This window comes from Phoxinus phoxinus (genome assembly GCF_949152265.1).
Source record: "Phoxinus phoxinus genome assembly, chromosome: 13".
NCBI lineage: Eukaryota > Metazoa > Chordata > Actinopteri > Cypriniformes > Leuciscidae > Phoxinus > Phoxinus phoxinus.
The window spans coordinates 32,491,877-32,508,661 of record NC_136888.1 but is presented as its reverse complement, the minus strand read 5'-3'; the positions used below and the strand labels follow the sequence as shown (position 1 = coordinate 32,508,661).

The window sequence follows — 16,785 nt, the reverse complement described above, 5'->3', positions numbered from 1 at the left end:
CAGTAAAGCACTTTGTCGTATTACTGCTGCTTTATTCCACTTAAATACGGAAGCTTCATATTGATCGTCACGTCCTAGTGTACTACAAAATGTTTAAGCTCAATGTGGATTTGTTACTAAGACTAGTTTTATAATTTACCCACTCGTTCAGACTCCTGTGCATATTTACACACACACACACACACACACACACACACACACACACACACACACACACACACACACACACACACACTTGAAACTAATACTTCACAAACAAAATGAAAAGATGCCATCAGAGCCTATGGAAAGACCATATGTGAAAACTTTATTCGAAGAAATAAACCAAAGAACCAGAAGAAGTCATGAGTTAAAAGTTTTAGCTGAGGAAATCATGATGGCATCTGGCTTGCGCCATCTTGAAGAACAGTCTTAAAGTAATGCAACACCTTTCTGGAATCCATAAATACTTGACATACTGAACCCAATGCTGGCTCTCTGCTGATGCTGCATTGTTATAATGCTATAAATTGTTCATAAATGCACCACAGCAACTTTTCTCGAAGGCATTGGCATGAATGCGTCTTGTTTTATGTTCCACAAAGATGTAGCCCGAGTCCTCATGGCAGTTTCCACATTTTCCTTATTAGACTTTTAGGCCTGATTTTGACCTGGTGTTAAGATGTGTTTTGGTCGATCGGATCACAAGTAGACGAGGGAGACGCATACCCGTTTACACCTGGTGTTTTAATCCGTCTCTTTTGTCCACTTCTGTCCTGATTTCTTTGAGGGGAGGGTCTATGGGCAGGTAAATTAATGGGATTTTTCAGATCTTTCAATCTAATGGATTAAACATGGAGAGCAGCAGCTTTAGTTTCTGCTCTGATAGTCACAACACCACGGCGAACATGCGTGTTATAATATAAATCAGGAATGGTGAGGAAACATCGTGCTTGGTACGTTTTTCGTCTTAACTACACTTTTTGTCTCCAGCCAACAAAATTTAAATCCCGTCTGGCTAGACCACACATTCGACCACATGAGCATTTACTTTTTACACCCGTATTTAGCGTCGTCCACTTGTGATCTGATTGACCAAAACGAATCTTAATCCCAGGTGTAAACAGGGCCATAGTTGATTGATCTGACCAACTGCTTGTTCCAGTTTCATTATTTGTCATGAGGTGTGCCCTTCAGCCACATGTTTGAGCTCCTTCCTGGTGAGGAGTTGTTATCTGTCTGTGGCAATAGCAGAATGGAAAGCTACTTTAAAACTGATGAGTAATGAATGAAATTGGAGAGGCCACTATGACCAGCTTGTCTTAGTTATGAGGAAGAAAGAAGAAGATGGGGGAAATATATGTAGGCTATAAAGTAGTACAAGTACACACACCCTAGCATGCACGGTATGCCCTGTAATACATGACCCTTTATTACATGATTCTGGTCTTATTGTGCAAGATTCATTATCAAGATTCCAAAGAAAAAATAACTTGCTGTGCCTCTGAAAGGATTTTCTTTTTGGCTGATGTCAATTAGGCCACGTGGGTTTGCTATTTGTTAATGCTGCTAACCAGTTGACATAGTTGTTTAGGCATAATTATAGGTTACTGTAGTAGGTAATGCAGCCTTGCCAATAGTTTACATGCTCATTTAATGCTTAGTAATGTTAATGTAATAAAGATTTAGGCAATAGTAAGGACAGATTAGAAAAAGAAGAGGATGAGATTACCATGGTGAACCTGACTTCAATCTTCACATCCCAGTCAAAAACCTCCTTAAAAGTGTGTGTCAGTGTTTTAGAAGGGGACTAATCCTCATTAGTTTACGTCCACATTAATCCGGATATATCTGAAACTGGCGTTTTCATTTAGAAACAACGGTTTCTGTTCACACTAGCATTGTCAAGCCTTTCCAGAAGTTGCTTGTCCTGTCCACATTAGGGACTTTCACACCAGGTAGTTGCAGGAACTCCGTTATAGGAACTAGTCACCTGGGCGGTCCCCCGACAACTAAATGATCCCCGGGGCCGTTTTCCTGGTTGCGTTCATACCGTCATTAGGAACTCTGAAGTGACGTAAGCCGGCCGACAGCCGCATTCATCAATGTCAACAACTCCGTAGCTTAGAAGTTGAGAAGCGCTTGGACTTTTGAGTCGGCCCATATCGCTGTTTTCCATGTTCATGGAGTTAGTTCATGTAAACTGTGTGTTAGCACAGCTTGTTAAAAATGGCGAGTGTCTATGTTTCATAGGGCATGCGTTCAGCGAATCAATGCACACATCACTGGTAGTTCCTGTTGTGTGTTGGGTTAGACCCTACTCTGAAGTAGGAGCTTATTTTGTCCCCTCAAAAGGTGTTTCTGTAACTAAAATCGTTCCCAGTTCCTGAGGTGTGAACACGCCAAAAAGCGTAAACTTCTGCCAATAGTTACAGGGACTATGAAAACGCTCCTCCAGTGCGAAAGCCCCTATGAAACTAATGAAAACTCTTCAGTCACTATACGGTGCATCAAATGTCTGTAGAGGAGCGCTTCCAGGACTCAAAATGTTAGCTTGAGGTACTCTTTGGATGGGATAATCATATGTGGAAAAGATTCAGGAAACTCCAAGGCACTCTCTTTAGAAAGGTTTAAAAGCCTTTATTTTTATGGCTTGGTCATTTTAAACCTTTAAAAAACTCCGACCCGTTTCGGCATATAAAGCCTTCGTCAGGGAGTCACCCATACTGTGCATGTTTAAAACAGAATAAAAGCTCACTGAGATAATATTGAGAGATCAGAATAATAAATTACTCACACCATGCCATTCAGGCATGCCACACCAGACATCCAAAATCGCCATTCAGGGTCTAAAATTCAATTGTCCATATTTTAGGACTGTTATATAAAGATTGTACTGAGGAAAATTTATCTTTAATAAGTCTATGAACGTGAATAGCAGACACAACAGTTCCAGTACAACCACAGATAGGTACAATATGTAGGCTAACACACGACTAAACATGCATCATCGTTTTCAAGTTCCTCAATTCTCACAGCGTTTTCAAACTTATCCACTTGGGAGATCATCTTCAAAACACATTTTCAATGGATAAAAATGGCACTTCAGTGTTGACAGAAGGACAAAACTTAGATTAAACAATGCGTTTTTAAGTTTATTCAGATTAATATGGATGGATGTAGTCTTAATTGACAGTATTCTGGTACTTTTATGATCCAATCTGTTCCTAATGGATAAAACAAAGTCCATTCCAACTAGGGTTGTGACCGAAGCCGAATACCTTATACGGAAAGGAAAATACACATTCTACGGTGCCCTAAAAGGGACATATTGATAGAAAGTAGATATATGAGATCGGAGGAAAAAAAATATTTCAATGCTTGTGTTCTCTTGAAAGTATATAGTTGGGTACATATATATTGTGTGTATAATTTGCCGGCATCAGGGAGCAGCTGTTAATATGCGTGGTATTACAATTGCTTTTGAATGCGCGCTCGCTGTTCACTTTTGAATTTGTGAACATTGTGTTTAGGGAGCGACGATACTGACTGCACAATATAGACAAGATATTTGTCAATGACAGTCAGGATCTGTTGCGCACCGAATCCTCCGCCATCGTCCTGTCAGTTATCGCTCCTTATTCTCGTCACTTGAGAAGTGAAATCTGATGTAATCGAAAAACCACAGCAAGCCTAATCAACATCCTTTCGCAATGGATATCTTGTTTTACTCTTGAAATTATAAAAAGTAAAATGGCTTGTGACTTCCGTTTCATGTTGTTTTAAGTTTGTATGGCATTTGTATGTGCTAAACTGGGATTTGTAGCTGGACGACGGTATTGTAAAGCTACAGTTTGATCACCTTACCTCTCTAAGATTACGTCGAGACCAAGGGTTGACTTAACTACAAAATGACAAATTAACACCAACATTTTTTATTTTTTTTACAAGATCTAGAGATGTTCAAAGTACGTTAGTCACGTCGGTGACTACTCATTGCCAAAGACTGTTATTCCTGTACCAGTGGACACATGTCCTGATCTCAGCTTGACCCTATGGCTTACACTAATAAATACAATTACGGTGGTTGGAGTGCGGCCTTCTGCCAGAAACGTCTTTGAGACGCCTGGGTTGCTGACAGAAGCTGTGTGTGTAAAAGTGTCCGTGTGTGTCATGTTTGAGTAGATTTAGTAAACCACTGGGAAGCTTTGGAAGAAGTTCCTCGTGGGAGTTTTTCTGCAGACACAAGCCAGAGGAAAAATTATGCCCTTTCACACGATGAGCATCAGGGCTTAAACGCACCTCTCCACACAAGTATCATGCACAGCTTCGACCTCCACATGAAAAGCATTGCAGATAAAGCCACAAAAGGACGATTTTACTAGGTATTAAATTGCATATGACATTCAATGTGTATAATATAATAACTATCCACTGAATGTCACACCATGTGACTTTTTGCACTTTAATATTGCATGTTGATATTGAACTTTGAGCTTTGTGTTGCAACTTTTGACCTGCACACAACTTGCTGTCCGCTCCATAGAGCGATAGAGTTGAGCAGATTGGGGGATTTTGACACGTGGAAGGGTCTTATTAGATGAAAAATGCAGAAATACTAATATTTAAATGTAAGTTTGGGTACATCAACCATGAACCTGCTAACCCTGAAGATAAGAGTCATCCAGAAGTCTCCTTCATGCATGAACACACACACACACACACACACACACACACACACACACACACACACACACACACACACACACACACACACACACACACACACACAATGTTTGTTTGAGTCTTGAAACACTGTTTATTGTGTGTCTTTCCTGTGTTTGAGTTTAATAGTGTGTCGTTGCCTTTTACTTGATCCCACTTTTGATGGGTTTGTTCTTGTGCACTGGTGTAGAAATTGAAAAATGCAGCTGCGAGTGTGTGGCTGGTTTTTCTTCTTCTTTGTGTGATCTTAAATTGACCGCAGAGGACTTAGCCTAAACACTCCCATGGTTAGCAGACTGCTCCATGTTATAAACCTGCCTTTGCTAGTCTTGCAAGACTCTGTTGAAAAGTACCGTACTTCTTTTTTATGTTTACACGCTAGTGTCAGTTGTGCAGGTTTAATGTAAAATGTCAAGAAACTTATGTAAGGGCAGTTGGCTGGATACACACGCACCTAAATCCTACTGCCAAACCATGAACAGTTTGTGAAATGTTTGTGTTTCTGTAAGCCAGAAGGGAAAATACTGGAAAATCTAGCCCAATGTCATTTACATGTTGTTGGCCAAGCACTTAATCTAGCAGGCGCAGCCAGTCTACAGAAAGTTGGATACTCGTAATGGTTTTAGTCAGCATGAGAGGAAAAAAAAAGACTTTGGCAATATAAAGAATAAGCCAAGAGGTTAGCTAAAGACAGAAATACAAATGTACTTTGGCTTTTTGGGCTGAAGTAGATTTTATAGGCCTTTGACATAATTGGCAGCTCACTGTAGGTCTGCTATTAGCACGCGTGTCATTGTAATTAGAAAAGCATTATCAGATATATTTGTCAAGTGATTATTATAATCGTCTCATTGTTTTCTTCTGTTGTTTTTCTAATTGCAACTACTTATTTTTTAACACTGGTAGATCTGCTGTTTTGTAAATGTGAAACACGCAGGGTTGTGGCTGGTAGTGATTAGGCACTTTCTGCTGGACATTGTTAGCAAGTTGGTCTGCATTCAGCTGTTGGTTGGTCATAAATATCATCTGTGAACGCTGAGACCTGTGAAACCCTCACTAAGTGTTCGAGCGGAAAGCACATAAAAAGCCGGAGAACCTTTGAGAACCTTACCAGAAAATATCTGTTAAGATGAATGAAATAAACTCTGTTATTTACTCTCTCATGCTGTTATTGATCGTAGAAGATCTTTGTGAGAATTTTTTTTTTTTTTTTTTTTTTTCAGACATTGAAAGTGCCTTGAAAGTCAGCCAGAATTCTTCAAAATATCTACTAAAGTTATACAGGTTTGGAATGACATGAGGATGGGTAAATTATTTATTAAAATATTTAGGTGGACTCTTTAATAGCTTGTGAATCAATTGAGGACGAGCAGAAATGTTTCATACGACATTGAATACAATAGAGGCATTTTTCTGCTCTAAAAACATTTAATCAAAAATATTCAGTAGCCAATTCTCTTTTATGTAATATTATTATTAAATAATATATAAGATTATAAATAGTGGATTTCAAGGCTTAAAGGTCCCGTTTTTCCTGTGTTTTTGAAGCTTTGATTGTGTTTACAGTGTGCAATAACATGTGTTCATGTTTCGTGTGTAAAAAAACACAGTATTTTTCACAAAATTTACTTATCTGTATACCGCTGTTTTAACTGTCCTAAAAACGAGCTGATGACTTCCTTGTTCTATGAAGTCCCTCCTTCAGAAATACGTAACGAGTTCTGATTGTGCCAGCGGTTCCTGTGTTGTGATTGGACAGCAGATTAGCGCACGTTGCCCGGAAAGGTCACGCCTCTTACCGTAACGTGGAGATGCATGCGCTCAGTGTTACTGTAAACATGGCCAAACAAAGGTGATTTGACTCTGAAAATAACAGCGTCTCGACGACATGGCGACAAACACACTCTACAAACGCAACTCTTCCTCTTCTCTGTAGGAGCGCGACAAGACCACACCCCCTTTTTTTTGTGTATTCCTGTGTGCGGAGGTTAGTCGAAAAACTGTTCTAGTGACGTCATTAAAGCAGGAAGTAGAGGATGTAGTCCGAACCGGCCGTTCGCTGGAGGCTTGGAAAGGGGACTTCTGTTAAATAAAATATCTCGCTTGGCATTGAACTTTGAGCTTTATAATTTTACAGGTATTGTTTATGCTCCAACAGCAACATTACACACTAGCTAAAGTTAAAAAAATGGAATCACGAAGAACATTACCTTTAATACATTAAAAAATATATCTATTTTAGATTTTAAACATCCACATGTTTGCTTGTATTTCCCACAACCCATAGGTGAAAGTTAAAGATATATATATGTATTTTTTTTTTACAATTCCCTTCCATCTTTTTAAGGTCATGACTTTGTATTAGGGGTGTAACGATACCTTCATTTCACGATTCGATATATATCACGATACTGAACTCACGATACGATATTATTGCGATACTCCCAAGACATATGATAAAAGGTTAACAAAAAATGTACTGTTGATTAAAATGCTAACTTTGATATTACATTGTGAGTTTAAATGAACAGGTTTGGACTTGGTGCTTGTAATTCAAGGACAATGGTGACACCAGAATAAAAATATTCATGATTCTGAAGCTGACCATTGCATTATTATACATTATAATCAACATTATATAGTAGTTTAATGTAGTACTGACACTAAAACTCTGAAAACATGATTTTTTTCTTATACAGTAATTTCTATTTTGGGTGAACTATCCACGATACATATTGTCACTATCCACGATACGTATTGTTGCATTTTTGTATTGCGATATATTGTGGCACGATATATTGTTACACCCCTACTTTGTATTAATTTATGTATGAAGTTTTTTAACTTTTTTTTTAAAATTTAATCTCTGGTGTAGTATGTGGAATCATAGAAGTACATTTTTAGTGTGATTTATATTAAGTAGGCTATGTGAGTTGGGATATTTCCTTCCGAAATGTTTCGATTGATTCACAAGACTGTTGTGTTTGCATATATAAGTGTTTAATTGTAAAGGGTATGGAAGGAGCCGGGTGGCATGTTACAGGGCTTTGCTATCTGTGGAACACACATGATCTGCACACGCAGACAGACACCGAGACTGGCCATGATTACAGGACCGACCACCATCCTAAACTGTTGAGCAGATGGCGTAGCTAGAACTCATGGCTGTGACACACGTGTTGACGCCCAGCATGCAACTCTCACCTACCGCCCACTACACAGCATACTGACATCACAGACACCATTCAACTCTGGGAGGGACTCTCTCTGAGGGAAAGTGGTTTCGGACTTTTTTTAATCCATTGATTTAGCCATCAACATTAGGAGATTTTCATGGTTTTAACTCTTTTGCCGCATAATGAGAGACTTGGGCCCTGTCCCACATGACGCACTTGATGGAACACTTTTACATCTCTGTAGAGTTTCCAGTTTGTCAATTTATCGTAATTCAGACGGGGCCAACTTTGATGTCACTGTACATTGCTTTGTGACTTAAAGGGATTACTTAAATTACTTAAAAGTTTACCCAAAAATGAAGATAAGTGAAAAGAGGAGGTGTGTTGAGAAAACAATTCCGCCACTGACCAGGAAAAACCCAGTCTAAAGTCAGTGGCCGTTATTTAGATGCTATTTTAAGGGCGCATGCTTGGCCATAATGTAGCATGTGAACAACGCACTTTGCTTTTCTAATCTAAACAGACGCAGCAGTTTTCATTTTTGCAAATCATACATTATTTCAAGGAAAAATATTAATACACGAGGGAAATCAATGTGGTGTCCATGAAGATGTGAAAAAATAGACATAAATCTAGCTTACGCATTTACCCAAATTATTATACGCCTGTTTAACCGAAGCTAATTTGGGTTTCTCCATCATCCTCATACATTGTCACTTCTCTGTGTTTTACGGCCCTGACGAGAACGTCGGTCTCCTCGGCTGTGAACTGCTCCTGGCGTGCGCTGGCAAATCCGCCGTTATAATAGCAATCCGCCATGGAACAAGCGCGCCGGCTCTTAAAGGGAATGTGAGATGACGCTCTGATTTCTTTTTATTTATTTAACTTTTACGTTTGTCAATGGAGCCCATCAAATGTTTGGTTACCGACATTCTTCAAAACATTTACTTTTGACGACTTATCAACTTTTTAACAACAGATTTTTTTCTACTTGCAGCTTGAATGAAAATAAACTGTAATAACCTGTTAGCGATGTCATTATTTATAATCTGTCATGAAAACAAGCTAAGTAAAAATATGATACAGTGTATATATTTAGCAAAATAACAAAACATTTTTTTTTGTAAACACTTGATTTGAGCGATTACATGGGGCAGGATTAATTTAGCTAAGGTGTAATCTTTCAAAATACCTTCTGGTGTTCACCCATGTTTATTTCGTACTGTAACTAGTAATAAAAAGGCGATGAGATGATTGATCCGTGCTGCTGTTCCAACGATCTGCCGCGCCGTATTAAAGAGTGACAAAAACAACCATTTATTGTTTGAATTTTGTAATAAAATCGACAGAATTTTTAAAGTTGAGACTTTGCTTCTTATTCAAATTAATTGGATGGCAGGTGTGCTACAAATGTTTAGTGAAGTTTTGTTCAGGCTTTGCATCAACAGAAAACAGCAAACCAAAATATTTTAGATTCAATAAACTATATCATTACCGATTAAAATCAAGAAATGAATAGTCAGTTCAGTGCTGGAGTCCACACAGCTGGCACGTTGACGCTGAACAGTCAAAATATGCCATCAGAGAAGCGCTAATGAAACGTCTGTTTCGGTCACTGATTTCGGCCCTCCAAAACCATTTAGGCTCAAAACTTAAAAAAAGCTTTTTTGGTAGCTGAAATTTTGGTGCATCCAAATTTCACCTTTAGCAAGTGTAATAAGGGTCAACAGTATCAGATTACCACTCATTACAAGCCTCTGCAAAATCAGGACGTGTTACAGGACACATGATGGATGGTATTCAGAGCACTGTTACATGTTATTGCGCTGTATGTGCGTTTGTTTCATCCGTTTTAGGACATATGCTGCCCTCCATAAAGACGTTAAGACTGTCACATGATTAAACTTTGAGCATTATCACACTAACAACTCACTTGTGTGCCAACAGCTTTCTGAGCTGATATCATATTCACACACACCCTCTCCAAAGCCTGTAATCCATGACCGTCACCACTGACCCTAATCTACCCCACACATTCAGCCAATGCTAATCCAGCAGGCCGTGACAGCAGTGACACCTCCCTGTCTCTCTCATTCCCACAGTGCTTTGCAGGATGGCACTGTAGACCTCAGGCTACAGGGCAGCTGATTATGTTACATATACAAACAACCCTACAATTTACGAGCTCAAACAAGGCTGGAGGACACGGAGAGGGAGCCATAAGCTATGCAAACAGCTCTACCTGCAAGAGCAGTGCATTGTAGTCCGCATCAAACACGCATGCAAATGCTGTAATGTTGCGTCTGTTAATGCAAATGGGTTGTGCTAGTTTATCTTGTAGAAAATGTCTGGGATTGGTTTTAAACCGGATAAACTCAAGCATTAACTGTCAGGGTTACCAAGAACACTTTTATATTATACTTACCATTTTAAATCCTAGACAACTTTACATTAAGAGATTACCGAATTCAAAAGGCCTGTTCACACCAAGAACAATAACTGTAAAGGTAACTAGGATAACTATATTAGCATCCACACCAGCGCACTATTCATTTATTCGTTTATTCTAAAGGTGATGATACGCAGGGCAACTTTTTGAGCAATGTTGCTGGGCAATCTTGCCGAACGATTGTGGCTTGGGCACTTTCCCAGTGAAAATGGGCAATACATTTCTATCTGGATAATTTAGATCGGTCCCTGTGTCTCATCTGGAGTCCCGTTGAAGGCAACATTGGCCAACAAGTTGGCCTGTGTATCATCACCTTAAGGCTGTGTGTCCACCAAAGCGTTTTTTTTTTTCGCGGTTGGCGTGTTTTTTCAATTGTTTTCAATGGGAGCACCACGGTTTTAAAACACCATGAGCGTAACGAGGCGCTGAGCATCTTTTTTATGCTGAAGCGCTGAACGTTCTGCGTTTTTTACAGGTCGCCGAGACTTGAAGAATGTTCAACTTTGGGTAAAACGCAGCGCACATCACTCACTTTTTACCCAACCGTCCAATCACAGTGGAGGAGGGGCGGAACTAATACCACGCCGACCAATGGATATTCTGTATCATAGCAATGAAGCGTCTCAACTGGGAAAAAACTGCACTGCCAAAACGCTCTCAAGCGCCCACAGCTAGCCGTTTTCAGCAGAGCGCCTATAGCGTTTTCAGCTAGCTAAAAACGCTTTAGTGGACACACGGCCTAAGCATGCACTGAGCTTCTGTTACCTGCCGTTTTAAATGTTTGAGCTCTTAACACAGAATGAATTCTGATTGGCTGTCAATGTTTTTATCGTTCATCAGCTGGAAAAAAATAATTCTGAAATTGATTCCAGCGATATTGTTTCTCTGTGCTGTAATGGTTATAGCTGTGTTGTGGACTGTTGTCCTTGGTGCAAACGGGCCTGAAGCCAAGAAAAATATTTCTTATGGGAAGTTTCCATCCTAAATTCATTACAATAAATTATGCTAGTATTTCTTCAAAGGGTTGTTTTTGTCATTTTTATTTAATTGAATGACATATTTGATTATATTATGGTATTCTTTGCAGTGTGTTGTGCAAATACCATGGTACATGGATATGACATTCATTGAGTGTCATTAATTAAGCACCATGGTATGACCATCTGATACCATCACTGCCTTGATGCTTATTTGTAACGTTTTTTTCTTTCCCGAGAATCCCGAATTGCACTTCATATTGGTGAAAATGATGTATTCCCCAAGATAAAGGAAAGGTGTAATCCATGTGTAAGCAAATCAGTTCAGGTCCACTGCTTAAGACATGCAAATACAGAGGGAATGGGCTGGGCGATAAACCACCAACTGTGTGATTCACACCTACATGAGTACAGCTTCCCTGCAGAAAGTCATGCTGTCTATGTTGGTTTCATTTAACCGTATGATTATGTTTCAACATGTACATTAGAAAGAACTGCTACAAATGCATGCTAACTGACCTCAAGCTAAACCACAGCCCTGCCCCGTGGCGCTCTTATCATGTACAGTTACAAAGAAAAACATTAAAGCACATCCACATTCCTGTGTCGCTTACCTGCCCGGCTAAATTTGTCAGTTATTCAGATGAATAATCTGTTTCTGAATGAATGTGCTGCCTGTTGAATTTAAGTTATGCAATTCAGTCACGTTATGACAAAGTTAAATAGTAACCATACTAGAAAATTGTTGTATTCTTTCCTATTCAATTTATACTTTCGGTTTGCTTTATATCCATAAATCTGGAAAATAGCATAGTTCTTGATAGAAACAGCTATAATATCTTAGAGGATATTAAAATACTGTAGTTAATATACACAGGCGCTTGTAAAAAAACACATTAATATATATATAAGATATATATGACCCCACATCAGTTGAAATCTGTATTAAATTCAAGAGATGTTGGTAGCACTTTATTGTACAGACCCGTTCCGCATGTACATACTATGTACTTATTATGGCAATTACAATAACTGGGTTATAACTAGGTACTAACCCTGAACCTTAACCTATGCAGTTACCTTATATTACCAGTACATTCTTGGGTTAAGTACTGCAAGTACAGTATGTTTGTTGGTGTGTTGGTGCATCTTTCTTTTCTAGCACGGTAAAAGCCACTAACAATATGTCGTATTACCATGTAATACTATCACTGTGCCATGGTATTGCCCATGGCCCTTTTATTTTAAGAGACACATTTTCTCTTGTTTTTATATTAAAGTTCTGTAATGCTTTAATTTGAGAGCGTTTCATTGAAACCTACTTCTTTTGTAACTGAAATTGAAAAGCATACTGTGAATAGCATTTAATGCCTGGTTCAGATTACACGATTTTTTTGTCGGTTACGATAGTCACTGTGTCAGATTACACGATTTTGAATCCTAAAATCTTGTCGTGTCGTGGACAAGAAACATGTCAGACTACACGTTGCTTTCTGACCAGTCATCGCGTGCCGTCGCAGACATTCACTCGCACATATACTATGTCATATACACACGCACTCACTCTCACACGTATACACACACACACTGGGGTGAGGGACAGTCCCGAAGTTTGAAGCTTTGTCCCGCAAGTCATAAGTGTCCCACATTTTAATTTTGTCTGCATCATTTTATTTAATCGTCCTTTTAAATTACAATTATACAAAAAAAAGTTAATAAGAAAACACTGAACGTGCGCAACCGTTATTATTGGTTCTAGCCAGAGCGGGAATTCGGGAAAACAAACACTGAGAAAAAAAAAAAAATTCTGCAATAGAAAAATGGATCTATCCGGAGCTCCCGAGAAGAAAAAGCGTCTTTGTTCGTAAGGAATGGGAGAAAAAAATATATACATGGTTAAAACCAGTTACAGGTGACCCTAAAAAAGGAGATTGCTGTGTAGCCACCGAAGTTTCACCATCACGCATGGAAAAGACACAAAAATAGGCTACTGAATCCGGTAAGAACGCATTTAATCTGTAGTCTTTCCTAATGGAATTTGTGTTTATTTGGAAATGTGCTTTTTAGCGATTGGATTATTATTTTCACTTAATTATTTAGATTGAATAGACCCGTGCTGTTAAAATGAGTTTTATATTAGGCTATTAGTGACGTTCACAGCGCCGGTCAGCGCCGTCATAGACTAACATTTTTATAAAGCTAGCAAAGACATCTAACGTTAATATAAAATCAATATTTATTCACCTATAATAATAGTAAGTTATCTCCCTCGTGTCCCGCGAAATCAGGTCTGACCTGCAACAGAGCAATATAGCCAGGTGGTCACCCTAGCACACACACTCACTAGCACACACTCTGTCTCGCTCGCTCGCTCACTCACTCACTCTCGTCGTGGAGGACCGAAAAAAAATCAAACATGCTAGTCTTTTTGTCGTGATGTCGTGAAGCATCGCAGACGCGACGTAGGTTGTCGCCCACTATGACACACTATACGAGATGAAACGATCAAATCTTGCGTCCCGACGCCCGTTGTCGTTTACGAATCCCCACGACACCCTGCGTCAAACGAATCGTGCCAAATCGGGCTAAAATCGTGTAAGGCATAAAGGTTTTTAAAAAAAAAACATATTGTCATAGTATGAGAAAAATGTTGATGGCTATCTTCAAAGACAGTGGTATGTGAGCACTGCTTTGAACCACTTTTTTTATTTTATTTTTTACTAAGCGTAAGGGAAGATACTGCCTAAACAATTATTTGAGGAAAAACAGGCTGTGCTTTCATTTCGGTCCAAAACCATAGTGAATAGCTTGATGGGTAATTTGACCCTGATGCTGATGATTTTGACAATAGCTCTGTCAACATATCTTCACTTAAACACATGCCTGGAATAATCTCATGTGAAGATGTTGTCATCCCATCTGGGGATGGTTTCCTGGGTAACAGGCCTCATGCTGTGCTGCCGAATTTAGTCCCGTCACTCAGCAGTATGTGTGTTTGTGCGTAGGGATCCAGTACTAGCTAAAATAATAAGTCATTCGTCTTTTACCATACAATACATTATCTCTATGTCATCAATGAACATAAGAGTTGAACAGACCGACAGTTACATATACACCAATTGGCCAAAACATTATGACCACTCCCTATTATGCTGTTGGTCCTTCGCTTGCTGCCAAAATGGCGCCGACCCGCCAAGACACAGACTGAAGATTTCCTGTGGGATCTGGCACCAAGACGTTGGCTGATCCTTCAAGGCCTGTAGGTTGTGAGGTTGAGCCGCTGTGGACTGAACTTGTTGGTCCAGCACATTTACAGATGCTCAATTGACCCTTCGCAGGGAGCTTGATTGACAGGTGATCTGACCAATCATACTTCGCCATCCACCATTTTGTCCGACAAAGCAGTCAGTAGAGTTAGTAGGTTATGGGAGGATTTGAACTTGAGAAGCGGAGTGAACTGACGCCTTTCCGCGGTTAAAACAACATTCCTTCTGATGTTCATTCATGTTTATTTGATGCTATAAATGAACTAGAAGGAAGAGATGATCGGTTCACTAGCGGCTTTAACTGAGGCGACACAGCGATCTGTCACACATATTAAAGAGCCATTATTGTTTAAATTTCTTTAAAAAAATTACCAAATTTGAAAGGTGAGACTTTGTTTAATATGAAAAGTGACCTGGTCTGTCCTGTCTGTCGGCGCGTTGTCAGTGTCCTCTCTGCTCCGCAATGTATTTTTCAATGCGTGAGAACATGGTGTGGCGTGAGAGCGGCGTAGCTTGTTGGACATTGCGACAGTAACTAAGTGGGGCGGTTCTTTACGAACGGTCAATTAGATTGAGATCTGGGGAGTTTGGAGGCTAGAGCAACACCTTGAACTCTTCATTATGTTCTTAAACCATTCTTGACTAATGTGTGCAGTGTGACGGGGTGATTATCCTGCTGAAAGAGGACACTTCTAGCTGTGAACACATTGTCATGAAGGGCTGTACCTGGTCTGCATCAGTGCTTAGGTAGCAGGAGGCACGTGTCAAATTTACGTCCACATGAATGGTGTCCCTCCACAGTCCCTCCACAGGCTTGCTGACGTTCCACAATGCACCACTTCCCCAGGAAAACGTCGCACACATTCACGGCTGTCCACGTGATGTAAAAAAAATGGGACTTGACCTTTGACTGCTCCAAGGTCCAGTTCTGACGCTTGTGTGCCCATTGTAGGTGGTTTCGACAGTGGACAGGGGTCATTAGGCACTCTGATTGGTCTCCATACGCAGCAGAGTGCACATTCCTTCCATAACCATCATTAAAATTTTGTGTGACTTGTGCCACAGTAGACCTTCTGTTGGCACAGACCAGACAGCCTTTGTTGTCCTTGTGCGTCGATGAGCCTTGGGCGCTCAACACCCGCTTCAGAGATACTCCGATCCAGTCGCCTCGCCATAACAATTTGGCCCTTGTCAAAGTCACTCAGATCTTTATTCCTGCCCATTTCTCCTGCATCCAACATGTTGATTATGAGAACTGATTGACTAATCTACCCAGAGCTTAAAATGTGTCCTTGATTTTCAATGATATTCACTTCACCTGTGACCAGTCATAATGTTTTGGCCCATCAGTGTACACAGAGCCTGTTTTTCCTGTTGTGTACTAGTTTTTGTGTCTGCAGAGCTTTTCAGTGCAGGCAAAGAACCATGCAGAAGTGGACTTGGTATCAGTGGTGTTTTCTCTCAACACTGAAGTGAGTTCGAACGAGGCTGGATGTATAATGACACTGAGGGTCTATTGATTGGCTGTCACCATTAAGTCAAGGTCACTTGCCAGCATGTTGTTCAGGGCTTGTAGTGCTGGCATTGTTTCACCCTCTGCCTACTTGAGAGAGCTTCGACACAAAGAGGACTGGTGTGTACAGTAAAGGCACACGTTAGCTATAACTTTTAGTTCCTAGTCATAGAAACCATGCTTTATTGGCATGGTAAAACAGCTTTACATAACCAAGCCATTAATTAACACATTTACTGTACCATCAGTCGACCAATACCACAAAGTAAACGCTGTCAGAGTGACTCAAGAGCACAATGTCAAAGTTTATTTTTCAATATTTACAGGTTGAATGTACGTCATACCTAATATAAATGTATACATTTGTACTTAATTACATTCAAATTAAAAAACAGGTTTGCTAATGCTATACGCAATGTTTATAAGCATTTCCGGTTGGCATTTTCTTTCCAGTGATTCCTCTTTTGTTGTCACAATACAGATATGATCCTTCACTTAATAGTTTCTCATTCGGCATTTGGCTTTGGGATTTTGCCAGTTTCCTGCTATCATTGTAGCCGTATATAAATAGTGTTGACAACACGCACCTCAGTGATAGTTTAACATTATTTGAGGGAATGGCATACCTTGTTTCCATTTCTTTTATCATATCATGAAGTTGTAGTCCTAACCAATTATACATTTTTGGAACAGCCAAGTT

At 39.7% G+C, this 16,785-nt stretch overlaps 1 protein-coding gene across 2 annotated transcripts in view; it reads left to right on the top strand.

The window, feature by feature from the left end:
* LOC307008973 (uncharacterized protein) overlaps window positions 1–16,785 on the top strand; it is a 39,032-nt gene that overhangs the window by 871 nt on the left and 21,376 nt on the right. The gene's annotated exons all lie outside the window — the stretch shown is intronic.